The sequence below is a fragment of the Hermetia illucens genome, chromosome 5 (assembly GCF_905115235.1).
Source record: "Hermetia illucens chromosome 5, iHerIll2.2.curated.20191125, whole genome shotgun sequence".
Taxonomy (NCBI): domain Eukaryota; kingdom Metazoa; phylum Arthropoda; class Insecta; order Diptera; family Stratiomyidae; genus Hermetia; species Hermetia illucens.
In genome coordinates this window covers 62,982,086-63,006,094 of record NC_051853.1, presented here as the reverse complement: position 1 = coordinate 63,006,094, position 24,009 = coordinate 62,982,086, and the positions used below count along the sequence as shown (strand labels likewise).

At 43.2% G+C, this 24,009-nt stretch overlaps 1 protein-coding gene across 5 annotated transcripts in view; it reads right to left on the bottom strand.

Annotated features, from left to right (window-relative positions):
- The window catches only part of LOC119656792 (eye-specific diacylglycerol kinase), a 533,740-nt gene that overhangs the window by 98,682 nt on the left and 411,049 nt on the right, over positions 1–24,009 (bottom strand). The gene's annotated exons all lie outside the window — the stretch shown is intronic.

The window sequence follows — 24,009 nt, the reverse complement described above, 5'->3', positions numbered from 1 at the left end:
TCGCGCCGCCTGCTCGACCTGGATGAAGGTAGACTGTACATATCAGGTTGTCCCTCCGATAATGTCGTAAGCGTAGGCCAGTAGTTGGGTGGACCTGAAGAGGATGGTATCTCATGCAATGACATCAGCATTGCGCATTACTTTCTCCAGAACCAGGTTAAAGAAGACGCATGATAGGGCATCCCCTTGTCTTAGACCGTTGTTGATGTCGACTGGTCTCGAGAGTGATCCTTCTGCTTTTATTTGGCCTTGCACATTGATCAAGGTCTGGTTAGTCAGTCTTATCATTTTCGTCGGAATTCTCCCATGGCCGTGTTTTGTTTTACCCCTGGCTATACTGATATAGGCGGCTTTAAAGTCGACGAAAAGATGGTGCAACTGATGGCCAGATTTCAACAGTTTTTTCATCGCTTGCCGCAGAGAGAAAATCTGATCTGATTTCCTCGGAGTGAAGCCTCTTTGGTATGGGCAAATGATGTCTGGGCGTATGGGGTTACCCGGCCTAGCAAGCTAGCGGAAAATATCCTACAGATGGTGCTCAGAAACGTAATACCTCTATAAATGCACTGTGTGATATCTCCCTTTTTATTTTCTTCTGAAATGTGGAGTTGATTTTTTCTTATTCATCGTTAAGTAGTATCGATACTTCGGTAAGTGCGTAAGAGTTTTTTTTGTAGAGGTCACTGGTAATAGCCCTTTAGATACTGCCATATTCGATCTTTGTGACTTTAATTAAATGTACGATGATTATCCTTTAGTAGCAACGAATAGGCCTTCGTCATTAATAGTGACTGATATTAAACGCTTAAAACAAAGACAATAACATTACATTCATTTAGGGCTGCTTTAAGATTAGCAAGATTTTCTTGACAATCTAATATCAATTTTTAATCTAGGCAAGTTATTACTATGAAATTAAATTCACTAAATTGAATTCCAAATTCACGCAAACCAGGTACTGAGGAGATGGAAATTATTTAATGTCATCGAGGACCTACGAGACACTCTGAGTGATTCTTCTAATATGCACTAATCCTGACAGCTTCAAAGTGACTTAAAACAATCTCATGCCCTATTCCGGGGGATTAACTTGTAGAGTAACTGGGTGCCTAGGAGCAGAGTAACAATTTTGCGCACTTTCGTTTCAATTATCTGTAAGGCCATTCTCCTATTTTCTACAAACGTCATAAACAATCCGAGAACAGTCTTATCTTGTAGCAAAATATCTTTATTAGTGGAAGAATCTGGGAACAAACTTTATAAGTCAACCAATATAAGAAAATGCCGCAATGTTACGTATTCTAAATGTTTTGTTAGATAATTAAAAGGCAACACACTTTCGAAATAAACTCCAGAAAAAATAAGTCACGAGTTACAAATGTAATCGTTGTTATAAATTTCTTCCACGATAAGGACTAAAGCGTGCAGTTTGTTTGCTTCATAACGTATGTATTTGGGCCGATTCGATTGCGTTAAAGAATCTTCATTTATTTGCATTTCAAAAGCCTTAACATTCTATGCTGTAAAATTTTAATGGGCAGAATAAAAACGAAAAAGCCACATGTAATCTGTGCAAAGTTCAGTTACAGACGCCCGAAAATCCTTTTACACTGTCTGAAGTTCGTGACGCAATAAAAATAGTTTCGTTATCTATAGAAATAGTTGAAATATCCAAGACACGAAATAATGATAAAAAAAGACAATTTTTGAGGAAGTAGTCATAAGGGCTGATTTTGTTGAAAAGGAGTTGCTTGGCTCCTTTGTTGAAGATGGGCCTGGTGTTATTTGCCGTCGTTCCATCTCAGGCAGGGTCTGCCTCGTCTTCTGTTTCTACCATAAATATTGCCCTTATAGACTTTCCGGGCTGGATCATCCTCACCCATAAGAACTAAGTGCCCCGCCCACCACAAATTGTTCTGGATTTCATTCACAACCAGCCGGTCGTGGTATTACTCATAAATTTAATCGTTGTGGAGGTTGTAGGATCGTCCACCCTCATGTAGGGGACCAAAAATCCTTCAGTGGATTCTTCTCTCGAATGTAGCCAAGAGCTCCCAATTGTTTTTGCTAAGAACCCAAGTTTCGGATGAATATATGATGACTGGCAAATGTACAGTAAGAGCTTTGACCCTAAGGTAAGACGATTTCGGCGGAACAGTTTTTGTAAGCTGAAATAGGCTTTGTTGCCAGTAAATAACCGTACGCAAATTTCCTACACTGAAGGTTCAAAAACAGACCGGTTCAGAAACAGAAGCCTACTATCCTTTGGATAAAAATAACTTTTCAGGCTGAGTATATGATGAGCAATTGAAGGAAAAGCACACCGCCATCTGTCGTTTGAATCAACCTTAGATTCAATATAGTGGAATTACTCTAGGAACTTGGTCAGTGTGGGATAGAGATAAATGAAACCTCAAATGCCTTAGCGAAGAAGGGTCAATTCCTTCCATGGGAGCATCGGAACCAGCAATTGGACTGTTTGTAGGATTGGCAAATGTTGATACCAAAAGCTCAAATGCACCCTTCAAATAAGATCAAGTGGAAACTATATGTCGCTGAACACACTAAACTTTCCTGTGAAACCAAAAAAACGTACTGCTAATTTACAATACAACTTTGTACGAAGATGGTTAACAAAACAAAAAAAAACACAGAGAAAAAGTATAGTGTAGAAGTTAGTTAAGGTTTTGTGTAAAACAAAACCTTATTAAAATCGGTTTACTGTCTGTCTGTCCGTCGCACGCATTTTTTTCGTTCGCTATAATCGAACGACACACAAATTTAATGGAAAGATGGGCACTGTGAACGCTCACGCACACAGTGAGTTACATCCTTTTACGTCACATTTAAAGGGGGAGATTGTGAATTTCTTTTTCATCAAATATAGTCATGTGGGGTATCAAATGAAAGGTCTCGATTAGTACTTTTCGAAGCCGGTCTTTGTTTTGATATTTATTGGAAAGGTGGGGAATGCGGGGGGTTGAAGGTGATCATCACTTTAACGGACCCATTCTCAGAAAAAACCCAATCAAAAAATCAAGAGGCTGCCAGTATATGGTGCCTAGGCTCCAAAATACCCTCCATACCGACATCTGTTCAAATAAAGCTAATAATAATATATTACTATAATTTTCAATAATTGACTGCAAAACTCCCCTTAAGTTCATCCTAATAATGTAACAGCATAATCCTACCAAGTTTGGTAGAATTTGCGGTATTACTAACAAAGCTATAATAAGTTAAAGTTGTGGCTTCTTTGCAAATTGAAGACTATGAATGTCAATATGTGTGTGGATACTCTCACATAATATACGCATATATTACATGTTATGTACTAACGGGCCAAATGCACACTCAGATGTTTTTATAAAAGAAATATACAAAAACGCATCAGGTATGAAGCGTCCAGCTTTAGGTTTCCCAACTTGTGTTTTAAGGCTTCGTGTGAAACGAAACGTTACTAGAATAAATTCAATTTCTGTCTGTCCATCTGTCTGTCACACCCGATATATTCGAAAATGGCTGAGACTATTTTCATGAAATTTGGTGAAAATATGTAGTCAATGAATCCCTTTACATATAGTAAATGGAGCCATTTTTTGTTGGGGCTAAGATGGGGCGGGCCACACATGCGAAAGGATGATATAATTTCTTTTCACAGAATATGGTCATGCGGGACATCAAATGAAAGGGATTGATCAGTACTTTTCGAAACTGGTGTTATCTCTGATATGAAATATAGGAGAGTGAGGGTTCAAATCGTATGCCCCGAAAAGTGTTACAAAATCTCAAAAAATTCACAATGGTGCACATATGCAAAATCCAGGACTCAAAATACATCCCATTCCGATACCTGCTCAAATGAAGTGAATAATTGCATAGTATTATAATTTTCACTTCCAAATTACTTTCTCCCAGGTGCAGGTCTGACGAGGAAGCGAGGAAACGGTGGTAGTCCCCTTCGGAGTTTTTTCGAGTGTCCGGAATAGAGAGAATTTAACAAAGTTAGATTGATTGTTCAGTTACAAACTAAGTGGTGCATAATTAATAAGTTTTTTGTGGTTTTTAACGTTTTGTGTTTTTGTGTATGTGTTATTAAAATCGGTTTACTGTCTGTCTGTTTGTCCGTCTATCTGTCAGCAATTGAGACCGAATTCGGTGGAAAGGTGGGAACTGTAAACGCTCACGCATACAGTGAGTTACATCCTTTTTTGTCGAATTTAATTTCATCAAATATAGTCATGTGGGGCATCAAATGAAACGTCTAGATTAGTACTTTCCGAAGCCGGCATTAGTTTTGACATTTGTAGGAAAGCTGGGGAGTGCGGGGAGTCGAAAGCCATCACCTCTTTAATGGACCCATTCTCAGAAACCACCCAACCAAAAAATCTGAAAAAATCAAGGAGCTGCCGCTGTATGGTGTCTAGGCTCCGAAATACCCTTCATATCGATATTTTTTCAAATAGAGTTAATAATAGTATATTACTATAATTTTTACTAATTGGCTGGGAAACTCCCCTTAAGTTCATCTTGGCACCATTGCCATCGAAATTGCAGTAATGTAGGCTATGACCTAGAGCATGATCCTACCAAGTTTGGTGAAAATCGCACTATTACTAACAAAGTTATAATAGGTCAAAGTTGTGGCTTCGTTGCAAATTCAAGACTTTGATCGTCAATATCACTCGAAAGTGGATATTTTCACATAATATATGCAAATATTACGTGATAGTACTAAAGGGATAAATGCACACTCAAATGTTTTTATAAAAGGAATACACAGAACCTTTCATACTTGAAGCGTCCAGCTTCCGGGTTCCTAACTTGTTGTATTACATAAAAAACGCAGTGAGAATCTTAAAAGCCAGTTTTTTCCTTATTGCTCCAGAAGATGAACTTACGATTGCGCAACTTCATTGAGAAAAAAATGAATCAAAGAATCTCTTTAATTAATGAATATAACTTATTTACTGTCTTCTTATGTAAATTATTATTTATCAGTATCTGTTCAGTCCAGTGTTGGTTTATTGTCATTGTTAGAGCAAGCAAGGGCACCTTTTGTAAATATTCAAGGAAAGCGTTCCTACCAACAAAAAACAAGATTTTAAATCTACCAGGAAAAACTTAGTTCAAATAATTTTCCAACTCCCACTTTCATAAGCCAAGTATATTTAACTTTAACAAAATTGAGCCCCCTTCACCCCAAAATCAAACAACCCGACTGTGAAATTGGATGAATGAGAATAAGTCTTTCGAAATCTGTTTCGCTAGATAGATATGTAAAAAAGTGAAAGTCATTGAACTGTCCGGTGTTGAAAAAACGTACGCATGGATCCATGTAGGTCGACTTGGGACTTTACAAAATAGAATTCTATGAAATCATTAATTCCCTGCTAACAACATTGAATTATTTCAACTCTGCATACAAATTTCTACCTCAGGTGCTTGAAATCCGAAAAAAATGTAGAATATCTGTATTATTCCAAAGATATAAGGCGATAAAATTTGAAAAAAATATTAGCTTTTCAGCGTTCCTAGGTTATTTTTTCGATTCTTTTCCGAGAAACCTTCCAGGAAAGTGGAATTATTTTCGAATTTGAACTGAATTGGAAAATACATCTCAGATCACTTAGTAGAGCCTTATTGAAAACAATTCATGAAGCATGGGCAAAATTTTCCAAGCGGATAAATCACGATGGTATCGTTTATTAGATAATAGAATGGGATAAGGATCTAGGAGTAGGTTGGCAGTTTTAAGTGGAGAACAAGCATTTTTATTATAAGAGACATAATGAACTCCGGGAGAAGTCAGTAGCAACGAATTTGCATGTAAATTATTAGAAAATTGCAATGTTTGTAGGCTGCATTTGCATAAAGGACCTCACTATGCCCTTTTTAATCAAGGCAACTAAGTGTCGTGGAACCACTCTGGCACCCCTGCAAAGGTAATGAAACCACACTATTTTTTTTCAATGAAGTACCCCCATATGCATTAATCCTAATCTCGTAACCAAAGCGCCGAATCCTAGTTGCATCATGGATGTTTGCCGTAATGTCTGTTTCCTTATCGCTTACGCAGCATTAAGTATGTATTGATACTGGAACCCCCTTATCCGCTCACTACTTTGTTGCTTTTCGTGCACTCACTTTGTCATTCTCATTGTCACCAGTAATTTTGTTTCGTTAGATTTTGGCTTCTTCTTGAAAGGAACAATTTTATTTAATCCAACAAACAAAGGAAATTAGCTTCAACTGCATAGTTGCCTTTAAACCCCTAGTTTTCCAGGCCAGTTCAGGTATGTAATAAAGCTGTTTCGGTCGATATAGTGCATGGCTGTGTCAGATTTTTGAATCAAGATACGTAGTTGGAGCCAACAACAAGCTGCTCTGCAGTACAGATGTGGCAGCGTATGAAAGGTCAGCAATTTTTGTCCTATTTCATTGCAAATGATCATCACAATTTACTTGCGGCTTATCGCAAATTAGTTATCCCACCGCAACCCACCGTCACACTAGCAGACAGAGTTTGTATAACGAGTCGGCTTATGAGAAGGATTGAGGGTGAATGTATCAATCGTACTTGATGGATTTCGCTGGTGCATATTTCATCGATATTTGATATATTCAATATTCATTCTTCAGGAAAGCAAAGTTCTGCGGTAGTATAAACCATCAATGCCATTCCATTACAATCTGACTAGAATTTAAAGAATTAAGAAAATTGTTTTCGCATCACCCGGGAAAGACTTGGGTATAGTGTCGACTCTGTGCTTCAGTCGAACGAGAAAACCCACATAAAATAACAAATGAGTGTATAATTCAACCAATTATAAATGAAATATCCTCACCCGGACTTGCCTTCCAATTTCTCGAAAGATTCCTGGAAAAATTGTTCGCCCGTTTGTGGAGTGCAGGGCCTTCAAAATATAGTTGTCACCCATTGTGAGGTGCAGGGCTTCAATCAAACCTACGTGCAATCGTTCATGGTTCACTGAAATACGCTTCAACTCCTCCGGAAATTCCCGAGGCACCTGCAATTTTCCCACCTTGTCTACTGTTCCACGTAAAGTGCTCTTGGGAGGAACCACTCGACAGCCATCTTTGGAAAGTAGGTTCCACTGCATGGCGTAGCTATGAATCCAATTGTCATCATCATCATCATCATCATCAACGGCGCAACAACCGGTATCCGGTCTAGGCCTGCCTTAATAAGGAACTCCAGACATCCCGGTTTTGCGCCGAGGTCCACCAATTCGATATCCCTAAAAGCTGTCTGGCATCCTGACCCACGCCATCGCTCCATCTTAGGCAGGGTCTGCCTCGTCTTCTTTTTCTACCATAGATATTGCCCTTATAGACTTTCCGGGTGGGATCATCTTTATCCATACGGATTAAGTGACCCGCCCACCGTAACCTATTGAGCCGGATTTTATCCACAACCGGACGGTCATGGTATCGCTCATAGATTTCGTCATTGTGTAGGCTACGGAAACGTCCATCCTCATGTAGGGGGCCAAAAATTCTTCGGAGGATTCTTCTCTCGAACGCGGCCAAGAGTTCGCAATTTTTCTTGCTAAGAACCCAAGTTTCCGAGGAATACATGAGGACTGGCAAGATCATAGTCTTGTACAGTAAGAGCTTTGACCCTATGGTGAGACGTTTCGAGCGGAACAGTCTTTGTAAGCTGAAATAGGCTCTGTTGGCTGACTCCAATTTTCGCCTCTCCTAAATGTGTCACCTATCTACTGTCACGTCCGTATTCCGGTCGCATCACCCACGGATGCCAGGCCTATGCACCACAGAAGTTTTGCGTTTGAAATAGTTTTAGGCTAGCAAACTCCAAGATAGCTTGCAGAGTTTTGGAGCTTTCGAATGACAGCAATCGTCACCTTTCAGGTCGTACCCCCAAATAACAACATGGAAAGAACATTAGCACAGAACAGTCTCCATTTGAACTTGGTGCAGAGAAAACTGCATTTCCAGATGTTAGACAAAGCAGCGAAAGTAGATTTAGCGCTTCTCATGCCTCGGGCAACATCCAGTTCGGTGTTACAGCCGGCAGAAAATACGCTTCCTAGATATACAAATTGTTCGACGCCTTCGATGCTCTGCCCAATAACACAGATAGGGACAGTGCGACTGAGAACCTTGGTTTTCTTCGTGTTTACATTCAGCTCGACTCTACTTGCATATCTTTTCAAATCGAGAGCCATTTAGCCGCGGTCGATGACCCAGGGAAAGAGCAAATAGATATCATCAACATAATCGAGGTATTTGAGGAAAGATATCATCGTCCATTAAATTCCTTCATGTCCGCAAATAACAAGAAGAAATAATATTGGTGACAGGATGCAACATTAGCGGACTTCGCTTTGGACCTCAAAATCTTCCGAGACTTTACCCTGCAGCAAGTGACATTATGCGTCGTCATTTGTCGCTCTCATAATCACTATTAGTTTCTCCGGAATGCCCTTACTACGAAGAACACTCCAGATATATCCCGCGCTCACGCGATTCAAAGGTTTCTCAAGGAAATCGATGAAGAACTCGTGCAACAAAGATCTGAACTTCGCGCACTGTCTCAAAATGAACCGTACGGTGTTCATGTGGTCGATGCAGGAAGATCCGGAGCAGTAGTCGACCTGCTTTCTGTCGATCGGGCTTCTGAAATGTCCTTTGATGAGTTCCAGGATTATTTTAGCCATTATCTGCGATGGTAAGCAACACGCAGATACACCTCCATGTTAACGAACATCCCCTTCTTCCACGCTTTGGAAAAGGGTGCAGCGCTCAATAACTGTGGAGGAGGCTGACAAGCCCAGTGGCTTTCCACTGTTTGAATGCATTGATAATCGAAAAGATTTCTCTTCTGCTTAGAGGAACAGTATGTATCCATATGTTACGGTGACTAGCCATTTCATCCACAAGGGGGGGGGGGGATCTCACCCGATGTGATATGATTGAGTGGTTAGATGTCAACCATCCTATTGCATTGTGAACGGAATTATCTACACCAGAGGAACCTTTTGTTCTAAGGTGATAAATCAAAAGCGTAAGTCTATAGAAATGAGAGCCCTGCTGGGTAGCGGTTCACGAATAGAGATAAATACAGCAAACGCTGTAAAAAACTGGGATTACAGCCCACTAGCCACCATATACATATTCGAGGTCTGGGTGGAGCGTCGCAGCAATCACACCCAAAGGTACGTTGTCACTGTAGTCAAGAACCACCACATTTGCAGTTTTTATCGCCTATCCTTTCAGCCATTGCAAGGTTTGGATACAAGGAACTGGGCCATACCCGTGAACATTCAGCTAGCCGATCCTCATTTTGACCAAGAAGGACGTATTGATCTACCTCTCGGAGCTGACATCTACTACGAACTATTACCTGCAAGACAGATGCGACTGTCAAGAAACCTTCCACTGCTTCAAAACACAGTCTTTGACTGGATAATTGCTGAGCAGCCTTTTTGAAGAGAAATGAAGAGCTCCAAGAGTTAGCACAGTATGTTCCGGATCACCCATATTTCAAGAAGCAATATTTTTCTTCGATACAGCGTGAGTATATCAAGTACAAAGATGACATAGCTCAACGCCTTCAAGAGTTAGAAGGCACGTCAAAGCAGAATGGTGACTTTGGTACCCCAGCCACGGGCACTTTGACGGCCAGGGCAGCAAACAATGGTCAGACCGATCTTTTCAACGATATTGTCGTACTAATAAGGCAACAACAATCTAAGATAAGAACTGTGGAACATATCATCAAAGGCATCGACGCCTTTGGGCAGGCACAACCTAAATCAGATACTTTCTCGAAATACTGGGAAGAGTTGTGTCAAAGCCATAAGAACATGTGGCAATATTCCAGCGATCCAAGTGAGTTGTCGAAGAGTGAATTCAAGAAACCTTAATCTTGCTCGCTGAACGCCGTTCAAAACAAGAGTGTAACATAGTTCCGGCTACGAGGGTCTCTTCAAGTATCAACTTACCACATATGACAATTCCTACCTTTGACGGCGATTATGCACAATGGCAATCCTTGCACGACTTACTCCGCCAGATGGTTCAGAAGCAGCAATTAGGAAACGCTCAGAAAATGTGGTATTTGCAAAGCAATTGAAAAGGTGAAGCAGCGCGACTTATACGTCATCTTCACATCACCAACGAAAACTATGATATACCATGGAAGACGCTAACCAGCCGCTACAGCAATCAATGTTTGATGGTATCCACGCTATTTGATAGGCTAACACAGCAACCTACGATTACTTTCGACTTCTCCAATGCTTTGAAAAACCTCCATGATGTTACGAAGAAATGTCTAGCGGGACTCAAGAACTTCCATATCAAGATAGAGATTTGGGATCTCTTCCATTACATATTTTACTGAAGAAGCCAGACAAGACTACGCACGGCTTATACGAACAAACTGGGAGGGCCAGGGAGGCCATTGAATTTACACATGTGAAGCTTTCAAGCAATCGCCCATTTGGGACCGGGTAGCTCAAATCAAACAGCTGAGGCTAATCACGTCAGGTTCACTAAAAATACACTAAATTCTTTGTTAATTGATCAAGGTTAAATAGTACAAAAGTTAAATACTTGTTAAACACATGTTAATAACAAATATACAAAATACTTACTTGCTACGTAGAAAATACTAATTTGACTGATATGCAAATATTCTTTGCATGAACCGAATGCGCGTGCAGATTGACCTTTTATAACTACTATCTGCACACCGTGGTTAAATGTTCTTTCCACCTCTTCCGTTCCTCGTCATCGTGGATGAGAAGTTGACTTTGGACGTTCTTCACAGGACCATCGAAAGATTTCCGCCCAAATGCAAGTTCTTTCGTGATGCGGTGTACACTTCGCAAATAATTTCATTTTGCCACATCTTCCGGTTCCCTATTTTGTCATGGCATACACCACGCCGTGACCGTTGAAAATATCTCCTATCTAGGGTCGAAAATCACAATCGATAACAACTATGCCGATGAAATCTGCGCACAGTTGCTGGCTGCCAACAGAGCCTATTTCAGTTTACAAAAACTGTTCCGCGTGAAACGTCTCACAATAAGGTTAGACTATGATCTTGCCAGTCCTCATGTATTCCTCGGAGACTTGGGTTCTTAGCAAGAAGAATTGCCGCGTTCGAGAGAAGAATCCTCCGAAGAATTTTTGGCCCCTTGCATGAGGATGGACGATTGCGTAGCCTACATAACGACGAAATCTATGAGCGATACCATGACCGTCAAGTTGTGGATAAAATCCGGCTCAATAGGTTATGGTGGGCGGGTCACTTAATCCGTATGGAAGAGGATGATCCAGAAAATCTATAAGGGCAATATCTATGGTTTGGTGGTTGACCTCGGCGCAAAACCGGGATGTCTGGAGTTCCTTATTAAGGCAGGCCTAGACCCGATACCGGTTGTTGCGCCGTTGATGATGATGATGATACACCGCACTGAACTGCAGGTGATTTCGCTCGGCATCGAAGTTCGAACGCGTCACGCCCGTCATCACTTGCAGCGGTCAATACCTTTAGGAAGCCTCTGCTGAACCACGCGTAGTTGCATGTAGAAAGCATCCTTCTCCGCTAAATCCGAAGTCTCCGTTGGTGAGTAGCATTGTACGATTGGGATGCTCCTGGACAGAAATCTTGCAGGAACCGGCTGCTACAATTTGGCTTTCCAGGGTACAAAAGCACAATGCCGCAAGAGGAAAGCTGTAGGAAGCAAAAATCCTGAGGACACTCCGTACCATCGTTGAAGAGAGTGCACACATTCCAGAAATCAATCAAGGTCCGTTTTCGATAGCTAAAGGTCGTAGCTGTGACGTCAGTCCCTTTCCGAGACGTTTTTGAAGGTTCGGAAGTGTATCTTGGAAATCTGATGTTGTCAGATTTCGACAGCAGTCTTTTTTATTCCAGCGACCCCATACGGGCTAGGGCAGCCACCTCGGAAGGAGATGTGTACAGGTAGCCAATGAAACTGATCTTCTGGGAGCAACAAAATTTGTTTGTTGACAGTTTGAATGGAAAGGAGTTTTGATATTCGCACACGCAGGGACTACAAATTGCCTATTGCCTATACTTGTAGAGGTCGTAAAGTTGCAGGTCGTAACAAGGAGCGTAGCACTGAATCGCAGATGGACTCACATCAGCTTGGCTCGACCTAAAGTAATGTTACTTCAGAATAGTTGAAGGAATGTTGATGCAATGAAACTAAATAACTAGAGTGTTTTACATCACAATTAATTTCGTTGATATAGAGCAACATACATACAATCCAGTATCCTAATTAGGTCCGGAATGATAAAAATAAAGAACAAACCGGAAACCGGTAGCTCGGCGCTTCAGGTAAGAAAATCTTTGTAAGTATATTTGAGTGCAGTACTATTCCATTTGGAAGTATCCCGTAACGTATATGTATATTTAACACGTCAAACTACTGATGTGAGGATTTGAGAATTTTGAGGATATCATGCTTCGTAATATAGTCTATACAAATGTAAATTCGTATAACTGTAAGATAGTTGATTTCCCAAAATCATAGTAATATACTAATATTAACTTAATTTGAGTAGATATCGTTATGGAGGTATTTTAAGACCTGGACACCGTATAGAAGCAATTTAATTATATTTTTTTTAGATTTTTCGATTGGGTAGTTTCTGAGAATGGGTCCGATAACGAAATCGTCACTTTCGACCACTCGCACTCGCCTTTACAACAAATGTCAAAATTCATACTGGCTTTGAAAAGTACTACGAGGTACTACGAGGCCTTTCATTTGATACCCCACATGACTATATTCGGTGAAAAATAATTTTACATCCCCCTTTTGCATTTGCCTTCACGCAAGAGGTGGCCAACGTAGGAAGATGCTATCGTATCTGTGGGTGTTCACAGTTCCCACCTTCTCAATCGGTATAGCCTTGTGAGACACATTAAATCGATTTTACTACATTTTTACAAACGAAACCTTAGAAAATCAGTGAAAATCTCAGCTGTTTTCATGATTTCCTTGGACAAAAAAAAGGGAATTTTCTAAGAGAATATATGTACACATATTGTATAATAATATCTTGGACGCAACAGAAACTTAAGGACTCCGCTCTCCAAAAATGTCGAACTCTTAAACAGTCAATTTTTCATGGCAAAGTACCACCTTAATGCCTATAATTGCACGTGCGGGAAAACGTACGGTGGGCATTGAAGACATGTCAAACGAGTTGTTTTTAGTTGCGGTTCATAAGATCAATAAAGCCCCAATTAAATATCAACGACCAGAGCCACTTTGTCGAAATGGTTAGCAAAGCGTATGTCGTGTCAGAGAGTAAAACATCTCTTCCAAGAACTAACTGAGCTATTTCTTTCAAATTGCCCCCCAGAAACTGAAAATATCTGAAACAGATAGAAGACACGATTTGCAATTAGATAGCACTCTTTAGGGCAAATAATAAAGTTGCATTAGGCAATTGGTAACATATGACATGAAAGCCGATCTCTTTCCTTCACTCCGCAATACCTTCATCAATTTCGTATGACATTATAAGCTGAAGGGAAATGACCTGAAAAAACATCAGTCCAAAGGCTTTGGAATATGCTAGGATCGACGAAAGTGGTGCTAGTCGAATTTCAAAATTTTTGGAATTTTTTCTTTTCATTTATCACGCACAAATAAATATGAAACTCATGAACGGTAAAATGGTAAATCTGTGCAAATCTTTTATTGAAGACATGAAATATTTATAAAATTTGGTGTACGACTTTGAGAATATTAAATAAAAATTCAACAGTGGCCTGTACAGTGATTTAGAATTCCAGTTCAAGGATAGTGGTAAGAAATATTCAAGGGTCAGGACCGTCGTTTAACATAATTTGTCACTCATTGAGAATCTTTAAGTAGTGACGTAACTTCACTTCGGATTTCATAAAGCACATAAATGTATGTCTGCAATAATTTGACTGTTGGTGGAATCCCGAAAAGGGGGTTACGCTTCCATCATTGAACCATTTAATGTCAAGGCAATGAAGAACACGCAAATGACCTTTCTAAGATAAAATGAAATATCATATACAGACATACATATAAATATTTATGTACAAACATAAATATGACGTGTGAGCCTGTTACGAGAAAATTGGGTAGCAAATTCCAAGCATATCAGCAAACATGCCTGAACCAAGATATTCCAGGAAATTTCTCTAAAATTCGGGTTATCCTTTTCCCTATTTCAATTTAACATGGCATTTTTGGGTGCCATATCTTGCACAAAATTTCTTATCGTCATCTTGTTTGAAACCGTGGCAGGAAGGGCGCTTTCTATAATAAATTGTTTTCAAATTTGAATATCTTTTGCGCCATGGAAGGAAGCATCCAACAAACAATCAGTTATGGATATTTTTTAATGCGTTTGAAGTGGAGCTGAATTTTTATGCATGTTCTACTTATTTCAATAATTTTGTTTAATTTGTATTCGTTCATAGAAACGAGTTGAGTTTCGCTAGTTGTCTCATGCCGAAATTTACTTTCAGTTCATCCAATGTAATGGAATGGATCCGAAGATTAGAAGTTATTTATTAACGAGCATTTTTCGCTTTTCAGCTCCAAGAAGTCCAGTCTATTGTTTTTACATCTTTCTTTAATCCAGAAGTTCTCAAAACTGGGTCTGTAAAAGGTGTAATTAGCCTGGAGGGCGTGGGATGATCAAATGGTCCAACTACAGAGTCATTCTCCATGGCTGCCAACGTGGAGCTCGTCCACGCAATCCTGAGATTCAGAGTTTCAAAGATAGCTAGGCGTCACGTTATCCAATCCTGTTGGATCCGATCCAGAACAAGGGATACTTTACTTTCGCAAAGGAAAACCGTAAAAAGCTTGTCTTTCTTGCTAGAACTTAGAAAGCTAACGACAAATGCCTTCATTATCCAGCACGAGGCTCTACCTCTCTACGAAGGAACAAACGATTTTTAATTGCAACAAAACTGTACTAAAAGAATTGCCATCCAAAGGAAAGGTGAAGAAAGAGACTTCCAAGAAGTTCGGACGAAAAGTTATTTTCAGAATATAAAACAGAAACACGCAGGTTTGCAGATTTTTCTGCAAAGAAATCACGTACGAGACCTCAAAAAAAACATACAAACTACAATTTTAAGGTAAACTATCGAACAAACGATGATGTTAAAAGGAGGTGTTTTTCTTGCGTTCATTTTCCCGCAACCCATTACTTTATTCATGACGCTTTTCTTAGAACTTGATTTTCACCTGTCCACTGTGAATATAAAGCTATTCAAAAAATTACCCAAAATTAGGACCGCCCTTTGTTTCTTTTCCAAACTGCCAAAAGAGTAAAATTTACGGTGTCGGTTTAAGAATTTCTGCTGCCTTTCGAGTAAATCTCTGCAAAGTGCTATTGCATGTTTTGAGAAATGGAATTCCTGTTGCTATATTCAGCGCAACATGAGAAAATCAGGGTTTGTCGCAAACCGGAGAAGGGAGGACGGAGGGTGTTTATAAAATGGTATAGATGCAATTGTACGCTGCAAAGATGATGAATTCCTCCGAAAACGTCAATCCCAACACAGATGCAGTGCCAAAAATCTCACGATCTACTATCTATGTGTTGCCGGCGGCTTAGGAACTTGTTCGATGAAACTTTGACTTCTGGAAAGGCGCTTCCTACTGTGGCTAACAGTGTAGCCTCAACATCTTCTCAGGAGTCTGTGCACCAGACCTTTCAATCTGAGTTGATTTCATCTGCAATGCCTTCTTACCTCAAGGTTGCTTCAACTGGCTCTACAGCCCTGATTTAACGGCCCCTGTATGACGAGTTACACTCCACCGAGCCTCCGATCTTGTCTCGGTCCATCGCGCCTTGAAAGGGACAATATCCGGAGCTTCCTCAGCAGGTCACGAATCGGAATACATCCGCTCCGCAACTGCTTTTAATATCGTTCTCGTCATCAACGAAGCTCCATTTTCCGCCGTTGCTATATACCCTGGCACTTCAGCCACCCATACCAGCGGCCTCGGACTAAAGGCGGCGTCCAACCTAAACAGCTCTTTATCTCCAGGCAAGCGCTCTCAACTTCTACGGACAATATACTGGGGTACATGAAGAGCAAAGTTGGTTTACTTTCCCTTCTGTCCTGCTTCAAACTGACCAAAAATAACATCACCGTCCGGATGATTGCATCTTTCAAAATCACTTATCCTCACGAATTTGACGTCCTCGATAACCCTTATTTCTGTTCTGAAGGTGTGTTCATGAAGCCATACAAGCGCCCCAATTCGGGAGTAAATTTCAGGGCAACCCGCCTGCCACGCCGAGCAATGTAACTGGATCCATATTTACTGTCCGTCCGTTTTACCAGAATGTTAAGGGTTTAAAAATCATGCCGGAGGCTTTCAATTTATCCGGGCTGGCTTAGCAGCACCATGTCACCTGTATTTCCAAAAGCTGGCTGGACGATGCCATATTAAACTCCGAGCTCCCCGAAGAGTACTCTACTTTTCGCTGTGGTCCCTGTCACAGTCTATCTGAACTCCATACTAACAGACTCCATTCCCTACCTTTCTTTCTTTGCGGAGATTTCAACCTCCCAGTGCTTCACTGAATTAATTCCTAGCCTTTAAATTCCTCCCAATAGCCTCTCCCATTTTCCCTTCTACTTTCTTCCCTTGTGAACACTTGCTCTGGCCTGAATTTCAATACCACCAAAAACTCCTTTGGTCGCACTGTAGATCTTTTCCTTTCCAACGTCCTCGAGTGCCACCTTTCTCTGTTTACTTGCACATCCCCGGATGTCAAAACCAACGCTTACCACGCCGCGGTTGAATTTGAAGCGGAGCTCCCTCGTTCAAACTCTAAAACAGCGCGTAAATCTATTGAGTTAAACTTCCTCAAAGTCTACTTTAAGGGTCTCAACTCAGCTCTAGCGTCTTTCAACTAGACACATATATTAAGCTACTCAACGTATGATCAAGTTCTAAGCACCTTTTGCAACATCCTGTCCGATCTACTCTCCTGTTATGTCTCTTCTTCCCTTGCTTGCCTACGTATCCAACTTGGTTCATAACGGAGATTCTTAATAACATTTGCCTGAAACATACACTGCGAAAGAAGTTTCGGGCTACTAAGAATAACCCTGACCTTGCTCACTTTAAAGCTATGTGCTACACTGTGAAGTTAATAATTAAAAAAGCTTGTAGGAGGTACTTATTAAAGCTCGAAACCGCCCTTGCTCGCGGTAACTTAAAACCCTTTTGGTCTCACACTCGCAATTCTCGTCACCCCACCCAATCAGTTTTGATGACTCCACTGCCACCTCCCCCACAACAATCCTGTGACCTTCTCTGCACCTACTTCCCTTCTATGTTTTATCCGTCGACCACTGCACCCTCTACGCCTCTTCTAACTGAAGACTGCCCCAATCTCGGGTTCCTCATTAGTAATCCCAACCCCAATGCCGGACCTGGCCCCGATGGGCTTTCTAACCTCTTCCTTCTCAATTGTAGAAAACACATTTCCCTCCCCCTGTGTATAATTTACAGCAAAATTCTAGAAGAATCCTACTTTTTCCATCTCCAGAAAGAGGCCCTTATCATCCCTATCCTCAAGAGCGGAGACCCTTCTCTTGCTGTGAACTACTGCCCCACCTCTCTTCTCTCCTGTTGTTCTAAAATCCTCGAAAGATACGTCAATGACTGGTTGACCGCGCACTTCGGTCACCTCATTGTCAAAGAGCAGCATAATTTCGTGAAACATAGATCTACGGCTTTAAACCTTTTGGTTTTTACCAACTTCATTACCAAATGCTTCCTGTGCGGAGTTGCCATATCTCCCATCAGGCGCGTCCCTTCGTGCGAATAAGGGAATGCTCGGCGAATGTGTCATGGGCAAGCACATGCACGCATCCGGAGATGTGCGTGTATGGGCATGCTTATGCGCAGGCCGGGTAGGTGGGAAGTAAACGTCCACCCGTGGATACAAATTGGCTATGGGAAGGACACCCAGAAATTAAACCAAATATGGAAGAGGAGAAAAGTAGTTTTTTTACGGTGCAGGGCTTCGGAAACCCAGTGCCGACGGTTTTTGCGAGTGAGCAAGCGGGCTCCCGGCCGTCGATATCCAACGACCGCAGTGCCTCAGTAGTGGGAAACTTGGCTACTGTGGCATCTAATGGAACAAGAGATAATGGTGGAGTGGAAATTAGGTCCACGTAGTCCATACTTTTAGGTGGAGTTCGAAGCTTGGGAGATCACCACCGAGAACAATGGTTCTTTTTGGTAGTCGAGATTCGTCGCGGGACTCTGAAAGAAATACGAATAATCCCTTAATCGAGATCATTCCTTGTGGCGCAAGGCGCGAAAGCAAACGGGAACATACCGGAATGGCGTTCGTTACACTTGGGGAACGAATAAATGAACTGTGCGAGTTCATCAAGGAGAGGCGGAATATCCACCAAAATATTCGAGCCTTGATAAGAGGCATTAAATTGTCTTATATCAAGGCACTCGAAGAAAAGAATTCCCAAGCGTCAGTTGGCAAGGTCACAAGGGAAACGCAGGTGACGCCTCCCCGTGATAAAGCAGGCGGGAAGACAAGAAAACGGGCTAGAGACGGTACCAGCGAGCCTCTTGGACCACAGCAAGTCCCGAAGAAGAAAAAAGCCTCTTCACCAAAGAAGGCGGAGCCGGCGAGAGTACCTGCGAAAGTCGGTAATCTCACGATTGCAGCCACAACACCTACAAAAGTGGAAGAAACCAACGGCCGGAGGCCCGAACAATGGACTAAGGTGAGCAACAAGAGGAAAAAGGACAAAAAGAAGCTCCGCCCGGAAATAATAATTAGAAGGGAAATCTGTCCTAAGCCGACATCCTCCGAAAGGTGAAGTCAGACCCGGAATTGAAGGATTTGGGGGATAGTGTGAGCCGTATCAGGCGAACATAGAGAGGGGATCTGGTGCTGGAGTTAAGTAAATCCGCCGACAAGTCGGCCGATAACTTCCGCGGGAAGGTGGAAAGTGTACTTGGAGAGGAAGCTGAGGTAAGAGCTCGGAAACAGGAGATAGTGGTTGAATGCAAGAACCTAGATGAAGTCACCTCACGGGAGGACATCTGTGCTGCGCTAAAGCAGCAGAATGCAGAGTGCCATAAAAAAGATGAAGAAGGCATATTGTGGCACACAGACCGCTATTATTAGTTTGCCGGCGGAATCAGCTATTAAGTTAATTACCACCGGCAAGGTAAGAGTAGGTTGGGTCGTGTGCAGGCTCAGGGAGCAAATATCTCTAAAGAGATGCTTCAGATGCCTCGATTTCGGCCATTTTGCGGCGGCATGCACTAGCCAGCATGATAGGTCGAGGAGTTGCAGGAAGTGTGGGGAAGAGGGCCACCTCATCAAAGATTGCACCGGAGATCCACGGTGTATGTTATGTAGTGGGAAAGAGGGTGTGGACGGCCGGCATATTGCGGGAAACAGCAGATGTCCGGTATATAGGAGGGAGCTGAACCGCACAGGCGAATGAGATTGATACAAATCAATCTCAATCACTGTGAGGCAGCTCAGGACCTGCTCTCGCAAACCATTCGAGAGTCGAATGTCGATGTCGCGGTTATTTGCGAGCCGCACAGAAACTACGGCGGTGCGACTTGCGCGGTGGATGCGTCTGGCAACGCCGTAATCTGGGCGTGCGGAAGACAGGCCATTCAGGAAGTCATGCCACCCCCGGCAGCCGGTTTTATAAAGACGAAGGTCAACGGTGTCCATATTTACAGCTGCTACGCTCCTCCTAGTGCAACCTTAGCACAATATCAGGAGATGTTAGACAGTCTGGTGTTGGACGCTAGAGACCGCCCCATTGCGGGCGATTTCAACGCGTGAGCCCTGGAGTGGGGAAGCCGATCGACAAACACCAGAGGTCAAATTCTGTTGGAGTCATTTGCGGAGCTGGACATCGTGCTGGCCAACGTTGGATGCTTGCCCACCTTTCGAGGAAGAGGGTCGGGTTCGATCGTTGACCTGACATTTGTTAGCACTTCACTGGTGAGGGAGATGGCTTGGCAAGTGAGTGAGCACTACACCCACAGTGACCACCAGGCCATCTTCTTCCGCATTGGGAACCGGGGAAGCAGTCAACGACGCTCTGGAGGTGGAAAGGCTAAGGCGGTTGGCTGGTCTATCGGAGCTTTCGACGAGGAGACATTAATGGCCGCATTGGAGGGAGCCCATGATCCGGATGGAACAGCGGTGGAAAGGGTCACACAGCTGTCTCAGCGTGTAACCGAAGCATGCGACGCTACGATGCCACGACGACGTTTGCACCACGGCAAGGGGCCAAACTACTGATGGAACACGGAGATCGCTGCCTTGAGATCCTCTTGTCTCCGAGCGAGGAGACTTTCCCACAGGACAAGGGGAAGGCCGGAGCACCAGGAGCGTGAGGAGGAATACAGGGATCTGCGAAGCAACCTTAAGAAGGCCATTCGGAGAAGCAAGCGGGAATGCTACCAGAAGCTCCGCATGGAGGCTAATACGAATCCGTGGGGTACAGCCTACCAAGTTGTAATGAAAAAGATCTGCGGGCGAAAATCACCTCAGGTGACATGCCCACGGCTCTTGTTGCAAATAATTACAACTCTTTTCCCGCAGTAGGAGCAGGACGAAAGAGAACCCCAACTGGCAGCTCAGCAGGACGTCTTCTCGATCCCTGATGTTACCGAAGAGGAACTTTGGGAAATCTGCAGACGTATTGGAGACAGCAGACGTTTTGGTGAAGGTGGCGGTCAAGGCCAGACCAAGGTGGTTCGCAAGCACATTCGAATCGTGCATGGCGGAAGGAGTGTTTCCCGCCCAGTGGAAAAAGCAGAAGCTGGTCTTGCTACCGAAGCCCCGAAAACCACCCGGCGTGCCCTCTTTATATCGCCTTATTTGTCTCTTAGTCACCATGGGGAAGATGTTGGAGAGGGTGATATACAACAGGCTGCTCCCGTTCATCGAGCTTGCGAGTGGTCTTTCAGAGCGGCAATATGGGCTTCGGCGAGCCCGTTCTACGGTCGATGCAGTAGCAAAGGTCGTGGAATTGGCTCGAAATGAAATGGCCATGGGGAAATGCTGTGCTCTGGTGACGCTGGACGTCAAAAATGCTTTTAACTCAGCCAACTGAGGCTGGATTAAGGGCGCTTTGGCCAAACTGGGTGTTCCTAGCTACTTGGCTCGGCTAATCGAGAGTTACTTTTCGGACAGACTTCTCTGGTACGAGACGGACGACGGGCCGAAGGAGTACATTGTGACAGCAGGTGTGCCTCAAGGTTCTGTATTGGGACCGCTGCTGTGGAACATAATGTACGACGGAGTGCTTGGCCTTCGCGTGCCGGAGGAGACAACGCTGATTGATTTTGCGGACGACTTGGCGGTAGTTGCAATTGCAAAGCATCCCGAGGACGTGGAGCTTTATGCAAATGAAGCCATTCATACCATCAAGTTATGGTTACGAATGGCCAAGCTGGACCTGGCAGACGAAAAGACGGAGGCGGTCCTCACCAACCGTAGGAAGAACAACACGGTTACCATCCGGGTTGGTAATCGTGAGGTCGTCTCAAAATCGGTTGTCAAATACCTGGGGGTGATGATCGATGCCAAGCTGAGTTTCAAGGGACACTTGGATTATGCGCGAGAGAAGGCAGCCTATGCCAGCTCATCCCTTGCAAGGATGATGGCTAACGTGGGAGGGGCGAAGTATAGTCGCAGGCTACTCATCGCGGGAGTGGTGGGGTCGATCCTGCTATACGCGGCCCCTGTCTGGGCGGGAGCGTTGAACCACGCGGTCAACCGGAGGAAGATATGTTCGGCATACCGGCCAATTGCACTAAGGGTGTGCAGCGCATTTAGGACGGCGTCGAAGGAGGCAGTGTGTGTTATCGCAGGAATGATCCCTATAGATCTTCTAGCGAGCGAGGCACACTGGCTCTACGAAAAACGGAAGGCAAATCCAGCCGAGGTGAATGCGGATTTCCGAAAAGCCATCAGGAGAGAGTTGTGTGGCAAGTGGCAACAACGATGGGATAACTCCGACAAGGGCAGGTGGACCCATACATTGCTCCCGTGTATCGAGAAATGGGTCAACCGAAAGCACGCAGAATTGAATTACCACCTGACACAGTTCCTTACGGGACACGGTGGCTATAGGAAGTACTTGGATCGCTACAAGTTGGACGAGTCTCCCAACTGTCCTGAATGCGGTGCTACACTCGAGGACCCGGAGCACGTTATGTTCCATTGTCCCAGATTTCTGCAGCAGAAAAGGAGGTTGAACAGCATCTTAGGGGCGGACATCGAGCCCTCCAACCTGGTGGAAGAGATGTTGAAGTCGGAGGAAAACTGGATGGCGGTAAATAAGGCAGTAGCCGTGGTGCAAACAAAACTCCTGGAGTTGGATCGAGCTCGTAAGGCGGCACGACGGAGACGTGACATGGACGAGCTGGTATAGCGGACCAGAGCCTCCCCCGCGAAGTAATACTTCACGGTGGTCCCGCGGGGAGGGGCGGAAGAGTGGGGGTGGTTTTAGTGGGTGTGAATCCTACACACTGCTGCAACCTGGCGCAGCAGCGTCTTTCTAAGATTTCCACCTCCATCCATAAAAAAAAAAAAAATTACGAAATGCTTTAATTCACGACAGGAGATAAATGCTATTTATACTGATTTGATACCGTTGACCTTAATATTCTCCTCTCTATACAATCATTACTCAATTTGCCCCCTTCAAAGTCTCCACGACAGGTACCTACGTAAAACACTTAAGGAATCAACTGTTCCCGTGATCAACCCATGCTTGTATGCACAGTTTTGATGGATAACCTTACATACAGCATTATGCCTGGTGAGATATTGCACCGGTGCCATAACAGTACAGCCAGAAACGAGATGGTGCAACGTCTCTAATGCCGAATCACACATTCTGCACTTTCTTTCATGATGAGCTCTTTATAAGCTCGGGTTGCGACCACGCCGTCCTGAATGGCACGCATGAGACCCTCCGTCCCAGCAAAGAGTTCCCCAGCACGCAGCCATCTGTTCGACAAATGGCTGCCAAAGCCAATTCACGTGTTCACCGTGCATTGCCTTCGACTTTCATTCATCGATCGGCTCCTGGTCCGACTTTACGCCGCTCAGAGGATTGAAAGATCAATCCTTAAAGTTAAGTGGAGTCAGTCCACAGTCGGCCTTACAAACAACCGCATGCAAGGGACTCGCCTGTTCTTTGCTGTAAAAATAATTATTAATACTTTTGTATTACGTGGGAGTAAATATTTTGCGGTTTTCATTAAATCATCTGATACAGGTTTAGTGGTACGTTCATCAACCTCCTCCCTCCTAGAACAATTTTTGGCAGTGCACGAACAATATTGGTAATCGCATTATACAATATATATGGGCATGACACAAAATACAACAACAGGAATGAAAATCTTTTCTTTTTGCTGGAACCTAAATATGTTCATATAAAAGTACAATTTAGTACCTATTTGTCACATTTTTTAACACCATATTTTTTTCGTTTCCGACAACACTGGTGTCGATAGCTATCTGACAGCAGAAGCAATGAAAGGCTGCTCCCAAGGGGCGTGCCATTGCTGTGGAACTGATCGAGTCATTACTATGCGAACTGCAAAATTTGCCAATACACATTCAAGCTTATGTTGAGGAAGTGGCTGTGCCAATGACCATAGTTCAACGGGTAGCATCACATCTACAAGCGGAAATCCTGCGATACATAAACGCATCTGGGAAATTTCGTTAGACGTGGGAGTTGAGTACAATGGGCCACTATGGTTTGAGTGTGCAGAGGCTATGTGTGCTTCTCCCTCACCTCAAGCAAATAAACACTAGCCTTATGTGCATATTCTTCGCAACAGGTTTCGGCTATTTATGACATTTCAGGAGCATTGCATTGTTACTTATAACCTTAGAAGCAATAGGTTGACGCAACCGATT